Source organism: Pinus tabuliformis, chromosome 3_2 (genome assembly GCF_031772625.1).
Source record: "Pinus tabuliformis cultivar Carrire ecotype Pingquan chromosome 3_2, CPIR1, whole genome shotgun sequence".
NCBI lineage: Eukaryota > Viridiplantae > Streptophyta > Pinopsida > Pinales > Pinaceae > Pinus > Pinus tabuliformis.
The window spans coordinates 161,937,062-161,964,625 of record NC_142302.1 but is presented as its reverse complement, the minus strand read 5'-3'; the positions used below and the strand labels follow the sequence as shown (position 1 = coordinate 161,964,625).

Here is a 27,564-nt window from a genome sequence, read left to right as displayed (position 1 = left end):
TTTTAGAATTTGGTAATATAATTTTAAGTAAGATTGTGTTTTTTTGGTTATTGTTTAAATTTTACTGCTTAAACAACTTAAACAATCTTTTTTATATTTTGATAAAATTAAAAAAAAAAATGTCTAAAAAACCATTTTCTCTATTAATCAAGCTACACAATTGATTAAAAAATTGTTTTTAAAAACCTATAGAAATTAGTAAAAACATGAATTTGTAAATAATAACTAATAACTACTATCTTCAACAATAATTAATAAAATAATAATATCTTTTTTCAAAAAAATATAAATAATAAATATTTAATTAAATTTAACAATACACAAATTAACATGAAAAATGTTATATACTCATATACAAAACTAAAATAATTTGTAATTAAATATATATTTTTATATATTCTATAATAAAATTGATTTATAAATGTTATTAAAACTCTAGAGGTCAGTGATTGGGGAGAAACCCCATCAAAACTATTCCCGACACCCTATCTCCAAGCTTTACTTTTCTTAAAAGGAAAATACACATGGGCTCGGACCCGAAAAGAACATATGGTTGTTCGCATATACAAGCAATAATTCCGCCCAATTTCTTAAACTTTGGTAGGGTTGTCTGCACGGTACACCTTTTTTCCCCGGGAATCTCTTTTCCCGCCAAACCTAGCCTTCCTCTTTAATCTTGACCTTTGAACCTTTCCGAATGATCTAATAGCTGTAGACCAAATCGCCATGATGAACTGCTCACCATTTACCGCCAGGATCCGCAAACCTGCACGAACGATCTGATCCATTGAATCGCCTTGTGCGATCCAACGGTAGATATAAATATCGATTAAAAAACAAACATCAAAATTAACTAAATTATCTTTATTTTAAATGGTGATTATTAATAATTATAAAAATAATTAATATATGAGTTAAACAATATTCCCAATCATGGAGATCCACTCCACTCTACCATGGAGATCCACTCCACTTTACCATGTAGATTTTTAATTTGTGAATAACTTTTGTTACAATTCCATGGGCCAAATACTATGGCTTATCAATACCACATCTCGAATACACCAATGTTGATATAACATTTTTTCAATTAATTAATTTGAGATAAATTCATTAGAAGAGCATAATTAACTTGGAGATAAATAGTAACTCTTAATTTTTGAATACTATTATGAATATTTCAACATATTCCATGGAGGATAAATCTCTACCATCCACTTAACTATGGAGATTCACTCTACTCTACCATAGAAATTCTTAACTTGTAAATAGCTTTTGTTACAATTCCATAGGCCAAATATTATGGCTTATCAATACCACATCTTCAATATAACAATGTTGATATAACATTTTTTCAATTAATTAATTTGAGACAAATTCATTAGAAGAGCATAATTAACTTGGAGATAAATATTAACTCTTAATATATGAATATTTCAACATATTGTATGAAGGATAAATCTCTACCATCCACCCAACTATGGAGATTCACTGCACTATAGCATGGATATTCTTAACTTATAAATAACTTTATTACATTTCCATGGGCCAAATACTATGGCTTATCAATGCCACATCTCCAATATAACAATGTTGATATAACATTTTTCAATTAATTCACTAGAGGAGCATAATTAACTTGGAGATAAATATTAACTCTTAATTTTTGAATACTACTATGAATATTTCAACATATTCTATCAAGGATAAATCTCTGCCATCCACCTAAAAATTACTAATAATTAAATTAAAATTTTACAATGTCTTGTGAAATAAATGTGCCTATCAACCTAAATATTCTTTTGTACTTCCACAATTGACTCCAACACATTTTTATAAAAATAACTCTGACATATCAAGAAAAATTACAAAAAAATTATCCACAAATACTTAGAACCTGCATTTCTACCAAAAACCTAACTATGGAGATTCACTTACGTAACTATGGTGATTCACTCCACTCTACCATAGAAATTCTTAAATAGTAAATAACTTTTGTTACAATTCCATAAGTCAAATATTATGGCTTATCAATATCACATCTCCAATATAACAATGTTGATATAATATTTTTTCAATTAACTAATTTGAGACAAATTCATTAGAAGCGTATAATTAACTTGGAGATAAATACTACTATGAATATTTCAACATATTACATGGAGGATAAATCTCTACCATCCATCCAATTATGGAGATTCACTCCACTCTACCATGGAAATTCTTAACTTATAAACAGCTTTTGTTACAATCCCATGGGCCAAATACTATTGTTTATCAATATCAGATCTCAAATATAACAATGTTGATATAACATTTTTTCAATTAAATCATTTGAAATAGATTCATTAGAGAAACATAATTAACTTGGAAGTAAATATTAATTTTTAATTGTGAATACTAACATGAATATTTGAACCTATTCCATCCATAATAAATTTATGTCATCCACTTAAAAATTACTAATAATTAAATTAAAATTAAAAAAAATTATAAAATAAACACCCTATCATAGATATTCATGTACACTTCCACCACGGTCAACACCAACCCATTTTTATAATAACAAAAATGACGTGTCAAGAAAAAATGCAAAGAGAAATTACCAATACTTAGAACTTGCACTGCTCCCAAAAACACAATTGGAGTTAGCAAAGATGGCCACGGAGTTGTCTATAATGCGACTTTTTGGAAGCCTTTCCGGTGGGTTTTTCTGGTCAAAATCCGGCAGCAATTTATTGGAATCGCAAGTTTGATAGCTAGTTTCTGCACAATCAAAGTGTCCAAAGGGTTTTCCAGGGTGCTGAATCCAAATATGCAGTTAAAAAACCATTTTAACTGCAAAAAATTAATATTTAACCTCAATTTCTTACGCCAGATTCCGTCACCGGAATCTCCAAAAAGTCGCATTATAGACAGCTCCCATTGGAACGGAGTTGTCTATAATGCGACTTTTTGGAAGCCTTTCCGGTGGGTTTTTCTGGTCAAAATCCGGCAGCAATTTATTGGAATTGCAAGTTTGATAGCTACTTTCTGCACAATCAAAGCGTCCAAAGGGTTTTCCAGGGTGCTGAATCCAAATATGCAGTTAAAAAACCATTTTAACTGCAACAAATCAAGATTTAACCTCAATTTCTTACGCCAGATTCCGTCACCGGAATCTCCAAAAAGTCGCATTATAGACAACTCCCATTGGAACGGAGTTGTCTATAATGCGACTTTTTGGAAGCCTTTTCGGTGGGTTTTTCTGGTCAAAATCCGGCAGCAATTTATTGGAATCGCAAGTTTGATAGCTAGTTTCTGCACAATCAAAGCATCCAAAGGGTTTTCCAGGGTGCTGAATCCAAATATGCAGTTAAAAAACCATTTTAACTGCAACAAATCAATATTTAACCTCAATTTCTTACGCCAGATTTCGTCACCGGAATCTCCAAAAAGTCGCATTATAGACAACTCCCATTGGAACGGAGATTCAACCAAAACAACATAAAATTCAACCCGCAGTATGTGATATCTCAAAACTATTGAAGTTATGGCCATAAATTTGGGAAGATGTTAAGTGGAGTTATTTGGGGCGGTTGGGTAGAGCTTTTGTTATCTCTTTACACACTTAAGTTCTTAAGTTTTTGTTAGTGAAATGATGAGGTTTTTGTTAGTAACATAATGATGAGAAATAATGTTGTAATGATTGTCTTTATAAATATTATTATATTCACTTTCATTTTGGCTAGTGAATGCCAATGGCCTCAAAATAATGTTGTAATGATTGTGTTTATGAATATTATTATATTCACTTTCATTCTGGCCAATGAATGCCAATGGACTTAGACTAAGAGAAAAATTCCTAACCAAAAACACAAAACGAGATACAATGAAAAACAAAATGAGATATAATGGTGTCCTACCTGTGGGAATGGAGCCAGAGAGATTGTTATAGGAGAGATTCAAAATTGCTAGGGAGTTTATCTTGATGAGCTCCTGCGGGATTCGACCGTCCAACACGTTCCTTGATAAATCCAGTGATTCTAAAATGGGAAGATTCCCAAGTTCTGAGGGAATATGTCCTATCAACTTATTGTTGGAGATATTTAAACTCCTAAGGCCTTTGAGTAACCCAAACTATGAAGGAATTTTACTGCTTAGCCTATTGTTTGACAAGTCGATGAAACCCTCAAATAAATAAAGAAGTTGAGAATTTTGTTCCTGGCCCTTGAAGTTGAAGATAGCACCAGTCTTGTCGGAGCTAGTGAAACCACTAGCAGAAAGCACGTCAAAACTTCCCCACAGAGGACTCTGGGTGATAATTTTGGAGCTTCCTCCAAGATAAGTAATTCACAGTTTTTTGATCATGGTTTTGCTTTAGGGTTTTGTCGCTGGTCACCATGGTAGGGTGCGAAGGAGGGAGAGCAGCTCCCTCCTACAGTCAAGTGGTTGTGGACAGAAGCAAGGGAGTTTGATCGCATCGCTTCAAGAAACCAATGGAGGTGGTTACAGAGGCTAAGAATACAGAAAAATCAGAAACTATCAGACCTCAAGGACAGGAAGAGAATCATGAGGACGCTAGTAAGGAGAAGATGACAGAGGTTAGCAATCTGAAAGCTGCTCCTATGAGTACATCAGGGGTCTTTAAACCCAAGACGACCACTATTCCTCGAGTCGTTTTAAGTGACCTAGTGCTGCAGGTACACAGAGACCACATGTCAGAATATGCTATTATCTGTAAATTTATGGGGATTTGGTCGATGGAGAAAGCTTTGCAAGCATGGATAAGGAACCACTGGAAACCAAAGGGGGAAATTGATCTTCACCTTAGGTCCAAGGGCTTCTTCATGGTGGTGTTCACAAGCTTAGAGGATAAAGATAGAGTGTTCGAGGGAGGACCCTATTTTTACGCTTCTGCAGGCCTTTATATGAGACCATGGGTAATGAACTTTGTCCCAGAACGAGAAACTTTCACCTCGGTGCCGGTATGGATAAGACTCTATTCCCTTCCTTTAGATTATTAGCTGTCGGAGTCTCTAAAGGCTATCGGCAACAAGCTAGGGAATTTTATAAAGATCTCATATGCTACTCTAAGAGGCAAATACACTTCCTTCGCACGGATATGTGTGGAAATGGACTTATTTGGGGCACTTCCGGATGCAATCATTTTAGGTGTATGACAAGGAATGGGTGCAGGCAATGGACTATGAACACGTCCCATTTAGGTGTTGTAAGTGCCATGAGCACGGGCACCTATACAGGGACTGCCCATTGAACAAGCTAGAAAGCAATATGAAAGCCACTATAGGCAAGGATCCCGAAGGTTTTACTAAGGTTGGGGGTAAAGGGAAAGGAGGCAAGCGATACCAAAAGAAAATTAATGAAGATGGACAACCGAGTCAAAATAGTTTCAAGATCTTAGAAGAAGAAGTCGAAAACAATGGGACAAACCAAGAATCAGAGAATATTCCCACTGAGAAGGAAAGTGATACTAATATGGAGGATATACCAGAAAACAACAAACAAAAGGATGATATGCCGAGCATTATGGAGCTCAGTAGGGACCACGAGATGACCCCAAGTGAGGCTAGAATGGAAGACCATGAACTGTAGGAGATTCTAGAGAGGGAGAATTTAGATCTAGAAAAGTTTCTGGAGCAGGGAATCACCAAAGGGGTAGACTCTTTGCCAAAAGAGGAGTTTGACAGGGTTCAACAGCTCTTCCTCTGGAGATCACAAACAAAGTGTTCTGGAGTCAAAAGAAACCATGATAGCCAGGAGAATATGGGAGTGAAAACGATGGAGGATACACTGATGCATTCTTCCAAGAACCCGAGTAGGAAAAGAGGAAGAAAAACACAGAATGAGTTGCTGACCGAATGTGGGAAACTTATGATTAACTCAGGTAAGATGAGAGATCTTACTAGTTACTCCTTTACAAACCTTTCTTAATGAAGCTTACAACCGGGAACATTAGGGGCCTAGGAAGCAAAAGGAAACAAAGAACTCTTAGCAGTAGAATGAAAGAAGAAAAATCAGATATGGATTTTATTTAGGAAACAAAATGTTCGATGGACAAGATCAGAGAGATACACAACAAATGGTTAATCAAGTATGAGTATCTAGAAGTTAAATCGGATAACTCGGCGGGTGGGATTCTTATTGTTAGCTCTGCTATACAAACGGATCAAAAATGGATGCTAAACGCTCTCAAGGTCTGCAAACTCACTGAAATTCATGCCAAGAGATCCGTGAGTGCTGATTGAAATCTTCAATGTTGGGTTAATAGTCTTCCACCGATCAAAATAGCACAAGAGGAAAATCCCTTGAGAAGGCGGAAACACTCTATCGGGAGGCACAAATGCGCTAAAATCATGCGAAAAACCAAAGTTGCAGGCTTAAGGGTCCGAAATCATATCAGCCGTTGGATCTGGCCGATCAACAGTCCAGATCGCGTCGGCATTTCGCTATCGGCGATTACAAGGGGCAGGCTTTAACATAAGTTATGTGCCGATGCGATGGGCCGAACCCGATGGCCCTTCAACACTCCATTTTATATTATTTCGGGTCCACAGCAATATCGGCGCTTCACCAAAGATCAGGGATTTTATGTTCTGTGATCGCCGATGGGCCGGACCCGACGGCGGTATTAATCCTTTTTTATAAAATATCGGGTCCGCGGCAATATTGGCGCATTGGTGGGTCGGCGGTATCGGCAGTGGCAATGGAGATCAGCGATTAAGCGAGGACCGTTGATCGCGAGCGCGGATCAATGGCTCACGCTGCGTCGGCTTTTCCCTATCAGGGATGACAAAGGGGCGGGGCCTTTACATATAGCATGCCTCCGATCCGATGGGTCGGACCCGATATTTTATGGATCATTCCTTATAATATTTCAAATCCGCGCTTAGGCCATTTTCAATGGTTTTGGGCGCATTTTCTATGTATAAGGAAATATTAAGAAATGCAAAGGATGCCTGGCAGGTGCCGATTGCAATGGGTCTCGGATCCAAAAGGGTTCTAAAACGTGTTGTTATGTCTGCCAAAGCCATTTTTCATGTTTTGCAGCAAGTTTCACATGTATTTCCAAATATAAAGAAACAGAGGAATGGCCGGCTTTCATATGCGATTGCAACCAGAAGGGCGGACTCGATAGTGAATGAACCATGCCTGAACCTTTTAAAAGTCAAAACAAGCAGTGTTGGGTGGGAATGAACAGTTTGGCAGCGCTTCAGTCATGATTGAGCCGTTTCAATGATTCAGCAGCCGCATTTAATCAACAGCATGGTTGAGGAGGAGCAGGACACCGCCGATCAAATCAGAGCATTCAATGGTTATGGGTTTCACCCATATTTCATTCCACCTGCCCAAAGAAGGACAACATAATATCAGAGAAGATCAATTTTGTTGACTGACACAGTCACGCTATAGCAGAGACCCATACCAAGCAGTTAGGGCGGTTGGTGATCCTTCATGATCCCTCCACGCATGTTTAGCAGAGGTATTTTTGTAATGTAACACCATATATACTCAGAACTCAAATGTAATAAGGGGGATGAGTGTTAGATGAAGAGAACCCTGTTGTAAGGTTCAACTTCTGGAGACTGTAACTACTTTGTAACCTGCAGCGTCTGGTCTTCATTTCCAGCTAATACAAGCTTCTTTTGTTGTTTATTGCTCACTTTCCACTTCTCTTTCTTGTTCCAGGCTGTGCCTGTTTGCATTTGTTCTATTGCTGTGAATGTTTAGCATCAGAGGGGCTGTCATCCCACCTCTGTGTTAGGATTTAACATGTATCATAGAACATGTGTGCAGGTTTCTGTTGTTTAATGCATAGAGAGCTGTCATCTTGTCTGTGTATTAGAAACTAGATTTACAGACCTTTTAACTGGTTGCAGCCGGCCATCATAGGGTCCTGTGCATCTGCTGGTGTGGTCAGTCTTCTCCATTATCACCTTATCCTAAAACTGTGAGTAATAGGTGGTTAAAAGCCTTGTAGTCTGGGGGTGTTCACCCATGTCTGGGGTCAATCATAGTAGAAGTGGTTATCTGGCTTGAATATGCAGCATTTGTTCCATTCATCCACCATTTATCCAACTATATTTGGTTGAATTTGTAATGTTCCCTAGCATCACCGATATGCAACCTAGGTGAGTTTCTTGGGGTGATAACATTAAATGGCGCCGTTGCTAGGGAGAAGAGAATCGAAGGTCAACTTCCCTGGGAGATGACACAGCTTCAAGCTTTGATGACAGACAAGGTTTGAGCACAGATTTTGGTTGTAATCATCTGTCTGGCAACTCCGCTGGAGGAAGGCCATCCTTTGGCGACTCCACATTGAAGTTCTAGTCTAGTTCGTGAAGCATGCTCGGAGAAATCTTTAGAAATCAATAGCTGGCCAGTGCCTGATCCTAAGAGGATCGATAAGCAGAAGAAACTTTGCGGAAGGGAGAATCAGGATCAGGTAAGCCTTAAAGACTTTTTATGTGTCTCTGTTAGTGAATTTCACTTTCAGAGACTCATATAGCTCCCATTTATTCATTTCCTTTCAGACCTCAGTAGAAAAAATCATCCATGTTGTCTATCGTATTCCTCTGTTTCTGTCATTCTTTTCATTGATTCATTCCACTCAGTCCACCAGTATCCCTTTAGAATACCTCAGTCATGGCAGGCCAGCAAGCCCTTTCAAAGATAGAACGAATAGTTGCTGCTAGGTATGGACCCTTAGTCTTGCCTACACCTTTGAATGCCATGCCTGTAGGAGATTATATGGAATATATGCCTAAGTTTACTGGGGCAGAGGGAGTATCAGCTGAAGAGCACCTCGAGGCCTTTTATTGTTATGCTGATAATTTGGATATCAATGAAGAGGATGTTTGGATGAGGGTTTTTGTTTAGAGCCTAGATGGGGAAGCTAGAACATGGTTCAGAAATTTACCCCCTAGGTCTATAGCAGATATTGAGGCCCTAGATGATGTATTTTTAAAGCACTGGGGGAATAATAAAGATCTGCTCTTTATTCATGGTGAATTTGGAAACTTGCAGAGAGAAGAGGGTGAGCTGCTGTCTGATTTTAACATCAGATTCAATCATTTGTACAGCAGAATGCCAGCAGAAATAAAACCTACCCCTACTGCTGCCATGCTCACATATGCCAATGCCTTCGATTCTCAGTTCTGCCTGTTGTTAAGAGAAAGGAGATGTGCTTCTCTAGCTGATATGCAAGATACAGCTTTTGAAGTTGAATCAAACATTCTAGCTGCAGAGAGACTTGAAGGAGATGCTGAAAGCAGAAGTCAGGGAGGTGAATCCTCATCATCCTCAGAGCCTGAGATTGATAAATTAGCTAGGATGATCGAGCTTTTGACCTCTGAAGTTTCCAAATTAAAAGCTGAGCAGTATTCTAAGGAAGCAACAGCTCCTTGTTCCATTTCTCTTCCAGCTCCAAATCTAGATAAAGGAGCACAGGAGCAATTGCAGATTTTGCAGAGAAAGAGAGTTACAAATGAAGATGAAGGGGTAAGGCCCCTTTTACTGAATGTAGCCATGAAAGAGGAGCTGTTTGAAGAGGAGGAAGTCCATGTTTTGGAAGGTCCTCCTTTCCTGACAAGGGCTGCTTATGAAAAAGCAATGTCCAAGGGCATTGCTCAGAAATTTGTTGTAGCTGCAGAACAACAAGCTGATCAGCAGCAACAGATGGCAGCAGGTCCCTTCCTCCATGAATCTGAGCCCGAAGCTAGCTCATCTTCACATGGCTATGCAGATCTGCAAATTGTCCAGCCTGTTTTTGTTCCCGGCCCAGTGATAAAGAAGGGAGAAGAATGCTCCCCATCATCTTTTGTTTCCTTGTCTGCTCAAGAGGAAAGCCCTCATTGCTGCCCCTTGAACACTGAGGCAGAACATGATTCAGTGCTCAAGACTGAGACTGATCACCTCAGTTTTGATATTTTGATACCTGCTCAGATGGCCTCCACACAAACTGAAAGGGCAGCTTGTCAGATGATAGAGGAAGAAGATGCGCAGTCATGGGTTTCCTCCTTGGAGGAGGATTGTTCAAAGGAAGATTCAGGAGCAGAAATTATCTCTGTGTCATCTGCACAGGAAGACAATGATGCATCATTCATGTTTATTTTGCAGGCCACAGAAGATAAAAATAGATACACAATATTCATGATTATTCAGCAGGAGTACAAAGGCTCCTCTAAAGAACATCCAAGGAGGAAAATACGCAGAGAGGGAATGAAGTATAGATCATCTCTACCCAATAAGCTCAAATGCCCCAAACTGTTCGAGGTGGATGATCAAATCAATCCTGTTTTGCTGCTCTATGATGAAGGGGGCTGAGAACAGGAGAAACAATTTTGAGGGCCTATCAGTGGCCAAATTTTAAGTAGTTGTGTTTATTGTAATTAGGTTCTTTTACAGTTTTATGTTGTATGCTTAGTTGACTCCATGCCCAATGGACACTAGGCAAGCGTTTTTATAGTTGTTTTTGTATGAAGGCATTGGTCTGCAAGTTCTTGAGACCTCAGAGGGAGGATCTCATCCCCAGAAGGAGCCAGTGTTAGCTCTGCTATACAAACAGATCAAAAATGGATGCTAAACACTCTCAAGGTCTGCAAACTCACTGAAATTCATGCCAAGAGATCTGTGAGTGCTGATTGAAATCTTCAATGTTGGGTTAATAGTCTTCCACCGATCAAAATAGCGCAAGAGGAAAAGCCCTTGAGAAGGCGGAAACACTCTATCGGGAGGCACAAATGTGCTAAAATCATGCGAAAATCCAAAGTTGCAGGCTTAAGGGTCCGAAATCATATCAGCCGTTGGATCTGGCCGATCAACGGTCCAGATCGCGTCGGCATTTCGCTATCGGCGATTACAAGGGGCAGGCTTTAACATAAGTTATGTGCCGATGCGATGGGCCGGACCCGATGGCCCTTCAACACTCCATTTTATATAATTTCGGGTCCACAGCAATATCGGCGCTTCACCAAATATCGGGGCTTTTATGTTCTGTGATCACCGATGGGCTGGACCCGACGACGGTATTAATCCTTTTTTATAAAATATCGGGTCCGCGGCAATATTGGCGCATTGGCGGGTCGGCGGTATCGGCAGTGGCAATGGAGATCAGCGATTAAGCGAGGACCGTTGATCGCGAGCGCGGATCAACGGCTCATGCTGCGTCGGCTTTTCGCTATCGGCGATGACAAAGGGCGGGGCCTTTACATATAGCATGCCTCCGATCCGATGGGTCGGACCTGATATTTTATGGATCATTCCTTATAATATTTCAAATCCGCGCTTAGGCCATTTTCAATGGTTTTGGGCGCATTTTCTGTGTATAAGGAAATATTAAGAAATGCAAAAGATGCCTGGCAGGTGCCGATTGCGATGGGTCTCAGATCCGAAAGGGTTCTGAAATGTGTTGTTATGTCCGCCAAAGCCATTTTTCATGTTTTGCAGCAAGTTTCACGTGTATTTCCAAATATAAAGAAACAAAGGAATGGTCGGCTTTCATATGCGATTGCAACCAGAAGGGCGGACCCGATAGTGAATGAACGATGCCATAACCTTTTAAAAGTCAAAACAAGCAGTGTTGGGCAGGAATGAACAGTTTGGCAGTGCTTCAGTCATGATTGAGCCGTTTCAATGATTCAGCAGCCGCATTTAATCAACAACATGGCTGAGGAGGAGCAGGACACCGCCGATCAAATCAGAGCATTCAATGGTTATGGGTTTCACCCATATTTCATTCCACCTGCCCAAAGAAGGACAACAGAATATCAGAGAAGATAAATTTTGTTGACTGACACAATCATGCTATAGCAGAGACCCATACCAAGCAGTTAGGGTGGTTGGTGATCCTTCATGATCCCTCCACGCATAGTTTAGCAGAGATATTTTGTATTGTAACACTATATATACTCAGAACACAAATGTAATCAGGGGGATGAGTGTTAGATGAAGAGAACCCTGTTGTAAGGTTCAACTTCTGGAGACTGTAACTACTTTGTAACCTGCAGCGTCTAGTCTTCATTTCCAGCTAATACAAGCTTCTTTCGCTGTTTATTGCTCACTTTCCACTTCTCTTTCTTGTTCCAGGCTATGCCTGTTTGCATTTGTTCTATTGCTGTGAATGTTTAGCATCAGAGGGGCTGTCATCCCACCTCTGTGTTAGGATTTAGCATGTATCATAGAACATGTGTGCAGGTTTCTGTTGTTTAATGCATAGAGAGCTGTCATCCTGTCTGTGTATTAGAAACTAGATTTACAGACCTTTTAACTGGTTGCAGCCGGCCATCACAGGGTCCTGTGCATCTGCTGGTGTGGTCAGTCTTCTCCATTATCACCTTATCCTCAAACTGTGAGTAATAGGTGGTTAAAAGCCTTGTAGTCTGGGGGTGTTCACCCATGTTTGGAGTCAATCATAGTAGAAGTGGTTATCTGGCTTGAATATGCAGCATTTGTTTCATTCATCCACCATTTATCCAACTATATTTGGTTGAATTTGTAATGTTCCCGAGCATCACCGATATGCAACCTAGGTGAGTTTCTTGGGGTGATAACACTTACTCTATGGGATCCTCAAAAACTTGGAATCCTAGATGCTGAAGCTTCTAGGAAATATCTATTGCTGGTGATTCAACCTTTGGGTGATAAGGAGATCTACATGATCACTAACATCTACGGTCCTCAAAATCTAGAAGACAAACTTAAGCTTCTCACCTCCCTTGAGCAGCTGAGAGAGAGATATCCTGATATGCCTTGGATTCTGGCTAGGGATTTCAATATGATCAGATCTCTTACAGAGAAAAAATGTGGTGCCAGAAAACTAGGCAGAGACTCCATTGCCTTCTAGAACTTCATGAATAACATGGGGCTAGTGGACACCGAAACAATAAATGGAACTTTTACTTGGAATAATAAGAGGGGAGGGGCTTCTCAAGTCGCCTCTAAACTATATTGATTCATAATCTTAAAGGACCTCTTTCTCAAAGGCCTTGATATGTCAGCTTTAATCCTTCCCTTCGGAGGCTCAGACCACTGGCCTGTCCAACTTGAAGCTACTTTCATGGGTACACCGAGGAACAGACCTTTTAGGTTTGAAAATTTCTGGTTCTCTCACCCTAACTTCACTAGCAATATTGAAAAATGGTGGGCGGAAGATATGCCCATTCAAGGCACTAAAATGCTCATGATGTTGCAGAGACTTAAACACATCAAATCTATGCTTAAAGATTGGAACAAAAAATAGTTTGGTAATATTTTTAAAGCCAAAAGAGAAGTTGAGCAGAAACTCCAGGAGATTAATCAGATCATCATCTCAGAAGGTTTTACCGAGGAACGGAAAATTCAGGCTGACTCTCTTCAGAATGAATGGGATGATTGGTGCATGCAAGAGGAGATTTTCTGGAGACAGAAATCGAGGGTGCAGTGGATTAGAGAAGGAGAAAGAAACACAAATTTTTTTCATAGATCAACCTTGGATCATAGATCTCATAACAGAATTTCAAAACTTAAAGATTCTCAAGGGAAAGAGCTCATCTCTCACAAAGAAATGGAATCTTTCCTAGTTCAACACTTCCTTAGCATAGCAGAGGAGCCTCTCGTCGATAGATCTCGATTCATTAACAAATTCACCAAGTTCATTCCTAAGCTTGTAACCAGGGAAGACAACCACAATATTAACATGCCAGTGTCTGAAGAGGAGGTTAGTGAAGTTATCAATGAAATGAAAAATGGGAAAGCTCCTGGCCCTGATGGCTTCAATGTGGACTTCTTCAAAGCTTGCTGGAAAATAGTCAAACAAGATATCCTTGATGTTGTGGAAGACTCTAGAAGATCCAAAACTGTTTTGAAAGCTCTTAATGCCTCTTTCATAGCTTTGATTCCAAAGCAGGAAAAAGCTATGACACCGGACAGATTCAGACCCATAGCCTTATGTAATGTGGTGTACAAAATTATTTCCAAAGTGATCGCTAATAGACTCAAGCCTCTTCTTCTTGCTCTCATCTCAGAGGAGCAAACTGGATTTGTGGAAGGAAGACAGATTCTCAACAACATCATACAAGCTCACGAGGTGGTACACTCTCTTAAGAGCAATAAGCAAGCTGGTATGATCATGCAGCTTGACCTAGCGAAAGCATATGATAAGCTAAGCTGGTCTTACATCAGGGCAGTGCTAAGAGCTTATGGCTTCAACCACAACTGGATAAGATGGGTTATGGCCCTTGTATCCATGGCTAGCTTCTCCATTCTGCTTAACGGCTCTCCCTCTAGAACCTTTATGCCTTCTAGGGGTCTCAGACAAGGGATTCCGTTCTCCCCGTTCCTCTTTGTTCTCATGATGGAAGGGCTAGGTAGAGCAATCAAAATGGAAAATTCTGAAGGAAGAATCCAGGGTTTGAAACTTACTCCAGGTGGTGCTGCTTCTACTCTTCAACAATTTGTTGATGACACAATGATACAGGGCATTCCTACGGTCAAGGAAGCTAGAGCTTTCAACGAAATCCTGAACGACTTTGCATTGGCCGTTGGTATAGAGGTAAGCCTTGACAAATCAAAGGTGTTCTTTTTTAACACTGACATTGCTATTCAGAGGAACCTCACTAGAATTCTTGGGTTTCAAAGGGATCAATTACCTTCCAAGTACCTTGGAATGCCTCTTACTGACAAACCTCTGAGCAAGGGAGTGTGGGAGTCGGTAACTAATAAAATTCAGGACAAAGTCAGGAAATGGACCTGCAGGTCTTTGAATTTGGTGGGGCATCTTGTGCTTACAAAGGTTGTCCTGCAGGGTATACCCATTTTCATGTTTTCAGCTCTTCCTGCTCCTAAAGGAGTTATGCAACAAATTAGGAGTATTAAATGAGATTTTCTTTGGGGCAAAGGGGAAGAGAAAAATAAGTGGGCTTTGGTAGCTTGGGACAAGCTGTGCAAACCTAAGGCCCATGGTGGTTTGGGGCTTCATGACCCTGAAATCCTTAACAGAGTTTCGGGAGCCAGAATTTGGTGGAGGTGGCTCAAGGAATCGACCACCCCTTGGGCCAAGCTTTGGAAGTAGAAATATGCAAATAATTGGCAGGAGAGGGATCATATCTGAATGTCAGGGCTTATCAAGGGCTCCCACATTTGGAATTTTGATTGGGAGAATAGAGCCATTGTCCAGAAGCATAGTTTCTGGGAGATCATAGCTGGGAACCTTGCATGGTTTTGGGAGGATAACTGGCAGCAGGAACCAAATTGGTTTAGGGAAGAACTAACCGCTCTCAAAAATGACACTGGAAACAAAGGTTTACTTATGGTAAGTGACTTCTGGGATCAGGTAAGGAACAATGGTAAATGTAGAATGTGGAAGGATCTTGGTTATAGTGAAGAGAGTCATTTGAAGGCTCGGGCGGATTCTCTTGCTCTTGACTTGAAGCAGAGGAAGATTTTGGTGTCATCCTCATCTGACCAACTGAGATGGGGTTGAAACATCGAAGGCACCTTCAACCTCAAAGAAGCTAAACGCATGGCCATAGGTTTTGATTATCCAAACCCTCATCAGGTTTGGAATGACCTTTGGCAGAACTCGCAATGGATGAAAATTAAGTTGTTTATGTGGTTGGTTCACCAAAAAAAAATTTCACATGGGAGAATCTTCTGAAAAGGGGTTTTGTTGGCCCATCCAAATGCCATCTATGTGGCTTATAAGAGAAGATGATGGAACATTTACTAAACCTCTACTCTTTCACCTCTACCTTGTGGGATTGGGCGGCCTCAGTGTTCAGGCAAACTGACAGGGATAGACTCAGCATAACCAACACTTTGAAGAATTGGAGGAAAGACTTCTTAGGTAATGACATCATTAACAAGGCTTGGACTTTGGTTCCACACTTTATTATCTGGGATGTCTGGAAAGAACGTAATGGCAGGATTTTCAAGAACAAAACAGGCTCGACCCAGAATATCATTGTCCAAATTTTACGACAGCTCAAAGATACAGTAGGAGCCCTTATGTGGAAAATTCCTGAGGACCCTCCTTCACCCCAAGATGCTCACATACTGCTGTAGTTGGGTCTCCATTCTCTGGTTCCCCAAGGCACTGTCAAGGGTGTGAGAAAAACAACTGTTGGTAAAGATATCTAGTAGCCTCCTCCTCATGGTTTTTTGAAAATTGATATAGACGAGGCCTCCAAGGGCAACCCAAGGATGGCTGGATTTGGCGGTGTCATAAGAGATGAGCAAGGGCGCATAAAGGATATATTTCATAGTCATTTGGGGACTACCACTAATAACATGGTGGAGCTCATGGCCTTAGAGCAGTGCCTGGAAATCCTGATGGAGTCAAATTTACACAACACCATCATTGAAATTGACTCTAAATTGGTCATTAATGCGGCCAAGAAAATGTGAAATGGAATGACACCTGGAAAAGTGTCGAAACATTGGAGGCTCTTGCAGGTCTTTCATCATATTCATTCCCACTTGCGAACCTTGAGAACCGTCAACTTCTTTCATGTGCGAAGAAAAGCCAATATGCTAGCTGATCATCTGGCGAATGAAGGAGTGCTATGTAAGGAAAGCTATATTCAGTACGACTGGGATTCTATACCCTTTGGTAAACTACGTGATGATGTCAATGATAGGCAGCCAATGACATGGCGTACTTCCAGACCATGAATAATGAGTAGGAGGAAGACTAGCGGAAGTAGGAGAGAGTGGAAGTCCTTGAGCCTGGTTGAAGTGCTGTAGTAAATCCTAACCGTCGATCCTACAGTTAATGCTTATGTCATAGCTAACTACGAGGGCTAAGTATTAGGTAAATAGTGTGCTAGTTGAAGGGCCACAAGCCATAGGATTTGATGGCCTTCGTTATCGAATGGATATTGGGTTTTAAAATGGTCGGAGGTTAATTCTAAGAGCGGACCCGAAGTTTTATAGACCAAGGTTTATAATCTATATCGACTCCGTGAAGCGGGTAAGTGTCGCGCAAGTTTCCGATGCGATATCATTGAGGACCATCGAATCAAATGGGTTTTGATCTACGGTGCAGGATCATTGTGCAACTCTGTTGATCAGAGAGAATATCAACCATCCGATTGAAGGTAAGATCGACGGTGGAGATTGAGCGATAAGAATTGGGGAGAGATCAACAGTCTGAACAGTTAGGAATAATGACCAGGGGTCTAATTTTGTTTTTGTGTATAAGGTTTTGGGTTTGTTTGACCTTGTTGTTTGTTAATCATCAACGGGTCTGTCTTTTGTTGGTATTTACACTTGTAAAGACGTGTACCATATGTGATTTTTTTTTTCAGTTAATTGAGGGCTCCACTCTTACTTGACCCAAAAGAAAACTTCCGCATAGAGTTTCGTCCTGAGAGCTTGCCTTTGATGGATCGGGTGTATTCCAAAGAGCTTGCAATTCAGACACTTGGGTAAGAATCTCTCCATAAAACAAATTATTGGAGAAACTGAGCACATGCAAATCCTTGAATTTCCAAATCCATTCTGGAAGAAACCCTATCAACTAGTTATGTTCCAATGATAACAAGTGAAAACTATGTATGCCCTTCCAGCTTGCAGGTATTGTACAATTAAAGGGTTGCAGCCAAAGTTGACATACAATAAGCTACTCATATTTCCAAATGAAGTTGGAACAGTTCCTGTGAGGTAGTTAGCTGAGAGAGACAATACCGAAAGGCTTTTCAATAACCCAATCTCAGGAGGGATTTCTCCTTCCAATAAATTATTGTCAATAGCTACATAACTCAAGCTAGAGAAATTGGCCATTATCGGTGGAAATAGACCAGATAATCTATTGCTTGATAGATCAAAGTAACTTTGGCCCCTGAGATGTGACAAGGACAAAGGTATTGAGCCACTTAGATTATTTTAATGTAAGCTTAGTGACTGGAGATTGGGAACCTGCATAGAAAGCTCTTCTGGTATCTCTCCAGATAGGTAGTTATTTCCCAGAGACAATTCTACAAGATTTCTTAGATTACTGAGGTGTGAGGGATCCTTCTTGAGAGATGGTTCTTATATAGATGAAGACTCTATAAACTACTCAACTGGCCAAGTTCCTTGGGAATACTTCCAGACAAGTTATTGAGAGCCAGAGAAAGAGTTCGAAAGTTTCTCAGTTGCCCAAGCTCAACAAGTATATATCCAGACAACTTATTATTTCCTATGTTGAGATCCTGCAGAGCTTTCAATTGACCCAATCCTGAAGGTATGGTTCCATTGAGATGGCTATTGTTGAGCAAAAGTTGCTCCAAGGTTGTAAGCTACTATAGCTCTTGAGGAATGGCTCCACTGAGTTTGTTGTAGCAGAGGAAGAGGTTTTGTAAACTAGCAAGTCCTCCTAATTCACTGGGGATTCTTCTAGAGAGCTGATTGGATTCCAGGTTGAGAACTTGCAAGCTCATTAGCTGCCCCAACTCGGGGGGAATGGGTCCGCTTAGGTCATTGGCATTCAAAAGCAACATCTCCAAATGGCTCAGCGGCCCTAACTCAACAGGAATACTTCCAGACAGTTGATTTGTAGCTGCCCAAAGATAATTAAGATTCTTTAACCATCCAAACTCCCTTGGAATGCTTTCGCTGAGATTATTTACAGACATGTAAATATATTTCAGGGAGCTCAGATTTCCCAATCCTTCAGGAATGCTACCGCTAAGGTTATTCACAGACACTGTAAAATCTTCCAAACTGGTAAACCCACCCAACTCCTTTGGAATGCTTCCGGAGAGCCTATTACCCCACAAGTAAAGCCTCCTCACATTCTTCAGCTGCCCTAATTCCTTGGGGATGTTTCCACTCAACGTATTCTTATAAATGTCCATGATTTCCAAACTAGACAGCTGCCCTAATTCAGGTGGAATATTTCCACTTGAATTGGTGAGAAAAAGAGAAAGAGTTTTCAGCCGCCCGAGTCCACCTAGCTCAGGGGGAATGTTCCTAGAAATATAGGCATTTCTAGATAGAGAGAGTGACTCTAGATTCTTAAGCATTCCAAGTTGCGAAGGAATTCTTCCAGTAATATTGTTGGAAAGCAGAGACAGTCCCTCTAATTTGTCAAGCTTTCCCAACTCTGGAGGAATTCGACCAGTGAATGAATTTTCCAAAAGATCCAGATATTGCAGGACACTAAGATTTCCCAGTTCCGCACTCACGCTGTGACCTACAAGGCCACTTCCTGCCAAATTGAGTCTGTTAACTCTGGAAAGCCCCAAAGTGCAAGAAATTCTTGTCCAATTGCACACATGCGTGACTGCAGGATTCCAATTATCGAGGATATGATATGGATCAGAGAGAATACTCCTTTTGAAAGCCAGAAGTGAAGAAATATCAATCTGCATTAGCTGTTGCTTCTCCTGGTCTGGTGTTACCATCTTAGAATACACAGAAGCAAATGCACATTAACATTGAGACAACGTCAAAAACAAAATGAAAAGGAGAGCTGAAACCAAAATGATCTTAGTTGATACAAAATCAGGTTCAATTGTAAGCTCAGATACACCAAGGAAATAACTATCTAAACTATTATCTAAATATCAATCTTCATTCATTGTTGTTTTCCCTAGTCTACTGTTACCATCTTGGATTAGACAAAACAAATGCAAATTGAGATGGAAACATCAGCAAAGACAAAACAAAAGGAAACCCAGAATGATCTTGGCTGATCTTGGAATGAATTTTCCATTCTCTCCCATCCTTTTATTTTAATAGCAATGTTTGGATACATATAATATGAATGGAAAATATGATTTTTTTAAAGATATTTGAGAAAAGAGCATCTTTGACAAACTTAAAACCTTTTATAAAAGATGAAAATCTATATTTATAAACTATAGAATTTTGTAGAATTTTTCTACAAATCAGCTAGCTCTGATACCATGTAGAACTTTTTTTACAAATCAGCTAGCTCCAATACCATGTAGAAATTTCCCACCTGTAGATCAACCTAGTAATGCAATGTACTAAAGCAAAACACTTGATCTACTTCTACAAACAATTTAGCGGAAGCTTAATCAACCATGAGCAACATCAAGCATGAACACATATAACTGATAAGAAGGAATCAATCACACATAACACATAATATATCACTGGGGAAATCACCAGCATAAAACCCCACTCTTTGTATTATCATGCATAGGATTTATACAAAGCCTTAGCTCTCACACAGCTAGCCATCTCTCAGTACAATCCTCACAGATGAAGGTGGAAATACATCAGGATTACACAAAGCCTTAGCTCTCACAGCTAGCTAGCTCTCAGTACAATCCTCCTGGATGCTCACAGGCAATCAAGACTTCTGTTAAGCCTTCTCCTCTACCCTACAAGCCTCCTATTTCCTTGCACGGTTTCTCCTGGGTGATCCGCCTGTGACCAAGTGTAACACTGATCTCTCACACTGATCTCACACGCTGTAAAACTGCACAATCCTCAAGGAACCTTAAATCCTCATCATGGATGAGCTTCCTTTATAGGAAAAATATTCATCCAACTGATAGTACATTGTCCCTTCTCTGATCTCAACTGGGTCTCTGACAGAACTGACATCCATCAGTTATTTAAGCTATAATATTCAGTTATCTGAAAATACCAGTTGTTACATGCATGCAAGCATTAACAAAATGAATCTCATTAATTTAACAACTTGTTAAATTAATCTAACTAGACTTGACTTAGTTAACTGAGTCAACTAATTACAACTCATCCTTGTCTCTTTAACTGATGGATAAATTCACCAATTAATAGATAAACTGTTGCATGTCCTCACATAGACATCAAGTTTGTTTTTCCTTAACTAATTAACTCATGGAGATTAATTAATTAATATTTTAAATTGCTGTTAAGACCAAATTCGTTTTTACTTCCTATTGATAGACCAGGGACTGCTATAAATAGGAAGGGACCCACAAATGCTATTTTTAGAACTTTCTATTTTTAGTAATTTCACCTCTCACCCAAGGTGGCCAATGACCTCACTGGCCAAACTGCTATTTTTAGACATGCTATTTTTAGGAGTCCTATTTTTAGCACATTCTAAATTTAACATTTCTTGTTGCACATTTTCAACACTCCCACTCAACAAGAAAGGCTTCCTCTCGAACCCGATCCTGTAACTCTGGAATGTTCTGCATGCAACACATATACCCGGTCCACTTGCTCCAACAACACTTGGAACAAAAAACCACTCCCAACTGACCATTCTGTTGGGCTAGGAACATACTCTAATGCTGAAGCTCTACCTGCTGCTGAAAAGTGCTCCCTCTCTAACATCTACGCTACTGCAACATGTCCATGCATCTCGCACCATTGAACACCTCTCTGTGCCACCTAGCACTGTGCAAAACACTTGTGCCTCTAGCACTGCTGCAGCCTGCTAGCTATGCGCTGTCCAGGGATTCCCTGCATTGTCGCTCTCTCTACCTCTCCATCCACATCTGTCTCTACCCAATCAGTCAGTTCCAGCTACACCACATCGGGGCTCCTGTAGCAAGGTCTCATCTAAGAGGTTGGGTACCTCAAGGATCCTGCCCCTCCTCCTTGGGACGATCACTCTATATTGCCCCACCTCCTACCTGGAGGTATGGTTGCATGTGATCCCTCAGCCCACCTGGCTCAAAGTTTCTCCCTACTAGAGGTCTCTGCATGAGTGGATGCCTCCACTCTGTCTCCTCTCGGCTTCCCCAGTTGTGGCTGCTCCACAACCTCCTAAAGCTGCTTCACCAATTGTGGCTCCTCTACAATTGTCTGAGACTTCTTCTGGTTCTACATGTTGAGAGGTAATATACTCTCCCTCTCAACCACTAAGTCTCTAACCTTTGCTTTTATCCTCAAGGCTTTGCATGCATCTTGTACCTCAAGTGCATACAGGTTCTTGGCTAGCACACCAATCTATTTCCACTTTCCTGTCGTCACGAAATTTTCTAGGAAAAGAGCTGATTTCAAATCAGCGATATATCCCTCATCCGAACTCCGATTCAGCTGATTTTTTTTTTGATTTTGGGTATTTTTTTGCAAGGAATCCAAATATACTATTTATTTCTGAAAATTTTGTTCATAAATTTTCAGATCTGCTCTACAAACTCTCGGCCCAAAACTCAAAACTTTGAAATCTCTTCTCAGTATACTGTTCTCTTCTTGATCAACTGTGCTCTGATACCATGTAGAAATTTTTCTACAAATCAGCTAGCTCTGATACCATGTAGAAATTTCCCACTTGTAGATCAACCTGGTAATGCAAGGTACTAAAGCAAAACACTTAATCTACTTCTACAAACAATTTAGCGGAAGCTTAATCAACCATGAGCAACATCAAGCATGAACACATATAACTGATAAGAAGGAATCAATCACACATAACACGGAATATATCACTAGAGAAAGCACCAGCATAAAACCCCACTCTCTGTATGATCATACATAGGATTTATACAAAGCCTTAGCTCTCACATAGCTAGCCAGCTCTCAGTACAATCCTCACAGATGAAGGTGGAAATACATCAGGATTACACAAAGCCTTAGCTCTCACAGCTAGCTAGCTCTCAGTACAATCCTCTTGGATTCTCACAAGCAATCAAGACTTTTGTTAAGCCTTCTCCTTTGCCCTCCAAGCCTCCTGTTTCCTTGCACAGTTTCTCCCGGGTGACCCTCCTATTACCAAGTGTAACATTGATCTCTCACACTGATCTCACACGATGTAAAACTGCACAATCCTCAAGGAACCTTAAATCCTCATCATGGATGAGCTTCCTTTATAGGAAAAATATTCATCGAACTGATAGTACACTGTCCCTTCTCTGATCTCAACTAGGTCTCTGACAGAACTGACATGCATCAATTATCTAAGCTATAATATTTAGTTATCTGAAAATACTAGTTGTTACATGCATGCAAGAATTAACAAACTCAATCTCATTAATTTAACAACTTGTTAAATTAATCTAACTGGACTTGACTCAGTTAACTGAGCCAACTAATTACAACTCATCCTTATCTCTTTAACTGATGGATAAATTCACCAATTAATAGATAAACTGTTGCATGTCCTCACATAGACTTCAAGTTTGTTTTTCCTTAACTAATTAACTCATGGAGATTAATTAATTAATATTTTAAACCGCTGTTAAGACCAAATTCGTTTTTACTTCCTATTGATAGACCAGGGACTGCTATAAATAGGAAGGGACCCAGAAATGCTATTTTTAGAACTTTTTATTTTTAGCAGTTTCACCTCTCACCCAAGGTGGCCAATGACCTCACTGGCTAAACTGCTATTTTTAGACATGCTATTTTTAGGAGTCCTATTTTTAGCACATTCTAAATTTAACATTTCTTGTTGCACATTTTTCAACACTCCCTCTCAACAAGAAAGGCTTCCTCTCGAACCCGATCCTGTAACTCTGGAATGTTTTGCATGCAACACATCTACCCGATCCACTCGCTCCAACAACACTTGGAACAAACAAACACTCCCAACAGACCACTCTGTTGGGCTAGGAACATATTCTGATGCTAAAGCTATACCTGCTGCTGACAAGTGCTCCCTCTTTGACATCTGCACTACTGCAACATCTCCATGCATCTCGCACCATTGCACACCTCTCTGTGCCACCTAGCACTGTGCAAAACACTTGTGCCTCTCGCATTGCTGCAGCCTGCTAGCTATGTGTTGTCCTAGGATTCCCTGCACTTTCACTCTCTCAGCCGCTCCATTCGCATCTGTCTCTACCCAATCAGTCAGTTCCTGCTACTCCACATCGGGGCTCCTATAGCAAGGTCTCATCCAAGAGGTTGGGTACCTCAATGATCCTGCCCCTCCTCCTTTGGACGATCACTCTATATTGCCCCACCTCCTACCTAGAGGTATGGCTGCATGTGATCCCTTAGCCCACCTGGCTCGAAGTTTTCCCCTACTAGAGGTCTCTGCATGAGTGGATGCCTCCACTCTGTCTCCTCTCGGCTTCCCCAATTGTGGCTGCTCGACAACCTCCTGAAGCTGCTTCACCAATTGTGGCTCCTCCACAATTGTCTGGGACTTCTTTTGGCTCTACATGTTGAGAGGTAATATACTCTCCCTCTCAACCACCAAGTTTCTAACCTTTGCCTTTTTCCTTAAGGCTTTGCATGCATCTTGTACCTCAAGTGCATACAAGTTCTTGACTAGCACAGCAATCTATTTCCACTTTCCCGTCGTCACGAAATTTTCTAGGAAAAGAGCTGATTTTAAATCAGCAATATCTCCCTCATCCGAACTCCGATTCAGCCAATTTTTTTTTTTTGATTTTGGGTATTTTTCTGCAAGGAATCCAAATCTGCTATTTATTTCTGAAAATTTTGTACTTAAATTTTCAGATCTGCTCTACAAAATCTCGGCCCAAAACTCAAAACTTTGAAATCTGCTCTCAGTATATTGTTCTCTCCTTGATCACCTGTGCTCTGATACCATGTAGAATTTTGTAGAATTTTTTTACAAATCAGCTAGCTCTGATACCATTTAGAATTTTTTCTACAAATCAGCTAGCTCCGATACCATGTAGAAATTTCCCACCTGTAGATCAACCTGGTAATGCAATGTACTAAAGCAAAACACTTGATCTACTTCTATAAACAATTTAGTGAAAGCTTAATCAACCATGAGCAACATCAAGCATGAACACATATAACTGATAGGAAGGAATCAATCACACATAACACAGAATATATCACTGGAGAAAGCACCAGCATAAAACCCCACTCTCTGTATTATCATACATAGGATTTATACAAAGCCTTAGCTTTCACACAGCTAGCCAACTCTCAGTACAATCCTCACAGATGAAGGTGGAAATACATAAGGATTATACAAAGCCTTAGCTCTCACAGCTAGCTAGCTCTCAGTACAATCCTCCTGGATGCTCACAAGCAATCAAGACTTCTGTTAAGCCTTCTCCTCTGCCCTCCAAGCCTCCTATTTCCTTGCACAGTTTCTCCTGGGTGATCCTCCTGTTACCAAGTGTAACACTGATCTCTCAGACTGATCTCACACACTGTAAAACTGCACAATCCTCAAGGAACCTTAAATCCTCATCATGGATGAGCTTCTTTTATAGGAAAAATATTCATCCAACTAATAGTACATTGTCCCTTCTCTGATCTCAACTAGGTCTCTGACAGAACTGACATGCATCAGTTATTTAAGCTATAATATTCAGTTATCTGAAAATACCAATTGTTACATGCATGCAAGCATTAACAAATTGAATCTCATTAATTATCAACTTGTTAAATTAATCTAACACGACTTGACTCAGTTAACTGAGTCAACTAATTACAACTCATCCTTATCTCTTTAACTGATGGATAAATTCACCAATTAATAGATAAACTGTTGCATGTCCTCACATAGACTTCAAGTTTGTTTTTCCTTAACTAATTAACTCATGGAGATTAATTAATTAATATTTTAAATTGTTGTTAAGACCAAATTCGTTTTTACTTCCTATTGATAGACCAGGGACTGCTATAAATAGGAAGGGACCCAGAAATGCTATTTTTAGAACTTTCTATTTTTAGCAGTTTCACCTCTCACCCAAGGTGGCCAATGACCTCACTGGCCAAACTGCTATTTTTAGACATGCTATTTTTAGGAGTCCTATTTTTAGCACATTCTAAATTTAACATTTCTTGTTGCACATTTTTCAACACTCCCTCTCAACAAGAAAGGCTTCCTCTCAAACCCGATCCTGTAACTCTGGAATGTTCTGCATGCAACACATCTACCCGGTCCACTTGCTCCAACAACACTTGGAAAAAGAAACACTCCCAACTGACCACTCTGTTGGGCTAGGAACATACTCTGATGTTGAAGCTCTACCTGCTGCTGAACAGTGCTCCCTCTCTGACATATGCACTACTGCAACATCTCCATGCATCTCGCACCATTGCACACCTCTCTGTGCCAGCTAGCATTGTGCAAAACACTTGTGCCTCTCGTATTGCTGCAGCTTGCTAGCTATGCGGTGTCCTGGAATTCCCTGCACTGTCGCTCTCTCTGCGGCTCCATCTGCATCTGTCTCTACCCAATCAGTCAGTTCCTGCTACTCCACATCGGGGCTCCTGTTGTAAGGTCTCATCCAAGAGGTTGGGTACCTCAAGGATCCTGCCCCTCCTCCTTGGGACGATCACTCTATATCGCCCCACCTCCTACCTAGAGGTATGGTTGCATGTGATCCCTCAACCCACCTGGCTCGAAGTTTCCCCCTACTAGAGGTCTCTGCATGAGTGGATGCCCCCACTCTGTCTCGTCTCGGCTTCCCTAGTTGTGGCTGCTCCACAACCTCCTGAAGTTGTTTCACCAATTGTGGCTCCTCCACAATTGTCTGAGACTTCTTCTGGCTCTGCATGTTGAGAGGTAATATACTCTCCCTCTCAACCACCAAATTTTTAACCTTTGCCTTTCTCCTCAAGGCTTTGCATGTACTTTGTACCTCAAATGCATACAGGTTCTTGGCTAGCACACCAATCTATTTCCACTTTCCCGTCGTCACAAAATTTTCTAGGAAAAGAGCTGATTTTAAATCAGCGATATCTCCCTCATCCGAACTTCGATTCAGCCGATTTTTTTTTTTTTATTTTGGGTATTTTTCTGCAAGGAATCCAAATCTATTATTTATTTCTGAAAATTTTGTACATAAATTTTTAGATCTACTCTACAAACTCTCGGCCCAAAACTCAAAACTTTGAAATCTCCTCTCAGTATACTATTCTCTCCTTGATCACCTTTGCTCTGATACCATGTAGAATTTTGTAGAATTTTTCTACAAATCTGCTAGCTCTGATACCATGTAGAACTTTTTCTACAAATCAGCTAGCTTCGATACCATGTAGAAATTTCCCAGCTGTAGATCAACCTGGTAATGCAATGTACTAAAGCAAAAAATTTGATCTACTTCTACAAACAATTTAGCGGAAGCTTAATCAACCATGAGCAACATCAAGCATGAACACATATAACTGATAAGAAGGAATCAATCACACATAACACAGAATATATCACTGGGGAAAGCACCAGTATAAAACCCCACTCTTTGTATTATCATACATAGGATTTATACAAAGCCTTAGCTCTCACACAGCTGACCAGCTCTCAGTACAATCCTCATAGATGAAGGTGGAAATACATCAGGATTACACAAAGCCTTAGCTCTCACAGCTAGCTAGCTCTCAGTACAATCCTCCTGGATGCTCACAGGCAATCAAGACTTTTGTTAAGCCTTCTCCTCTACCCTCCAAGCCTCCTATTTCCTTGCACAGTTTCTCCTGGGTGATCGTCCTGTTACCAAGTGTAACATTGATCTCTCACACTGATCTCACAAGCTATAAAACTACACAATCCTCAAGGAACCTTAAATCCTCATCATGGATGAGCTTCCTTTATAGGAAAAATATTTTTCCAATTGATAGTACATTGTCCCTTCTCTGATCTCAACTAGGTCTCTGACAGAACTGACATGCATAAACTATTTAAGCTATAATATTTAGTTATCTGAAAATACCAGTTGTTACATGCATGTAAGCATTAACAAACTGAATCTCATT

General features: G+C 40.3%; 1 pseudogene; it reads right to left on the bottom strand.

Moving 5' to 3' along the window:
* Window positions 1-3,796: 3,796 nt before the first annotated feature.
* On the bottom strand, window positions 3,797-19,364 carry LOC149180303 (uncharacterized; annotated as a pseudogene).
* Between the last annotated feature and the right edge of the window lie 8,200 nt (window positions 19,365-27,564).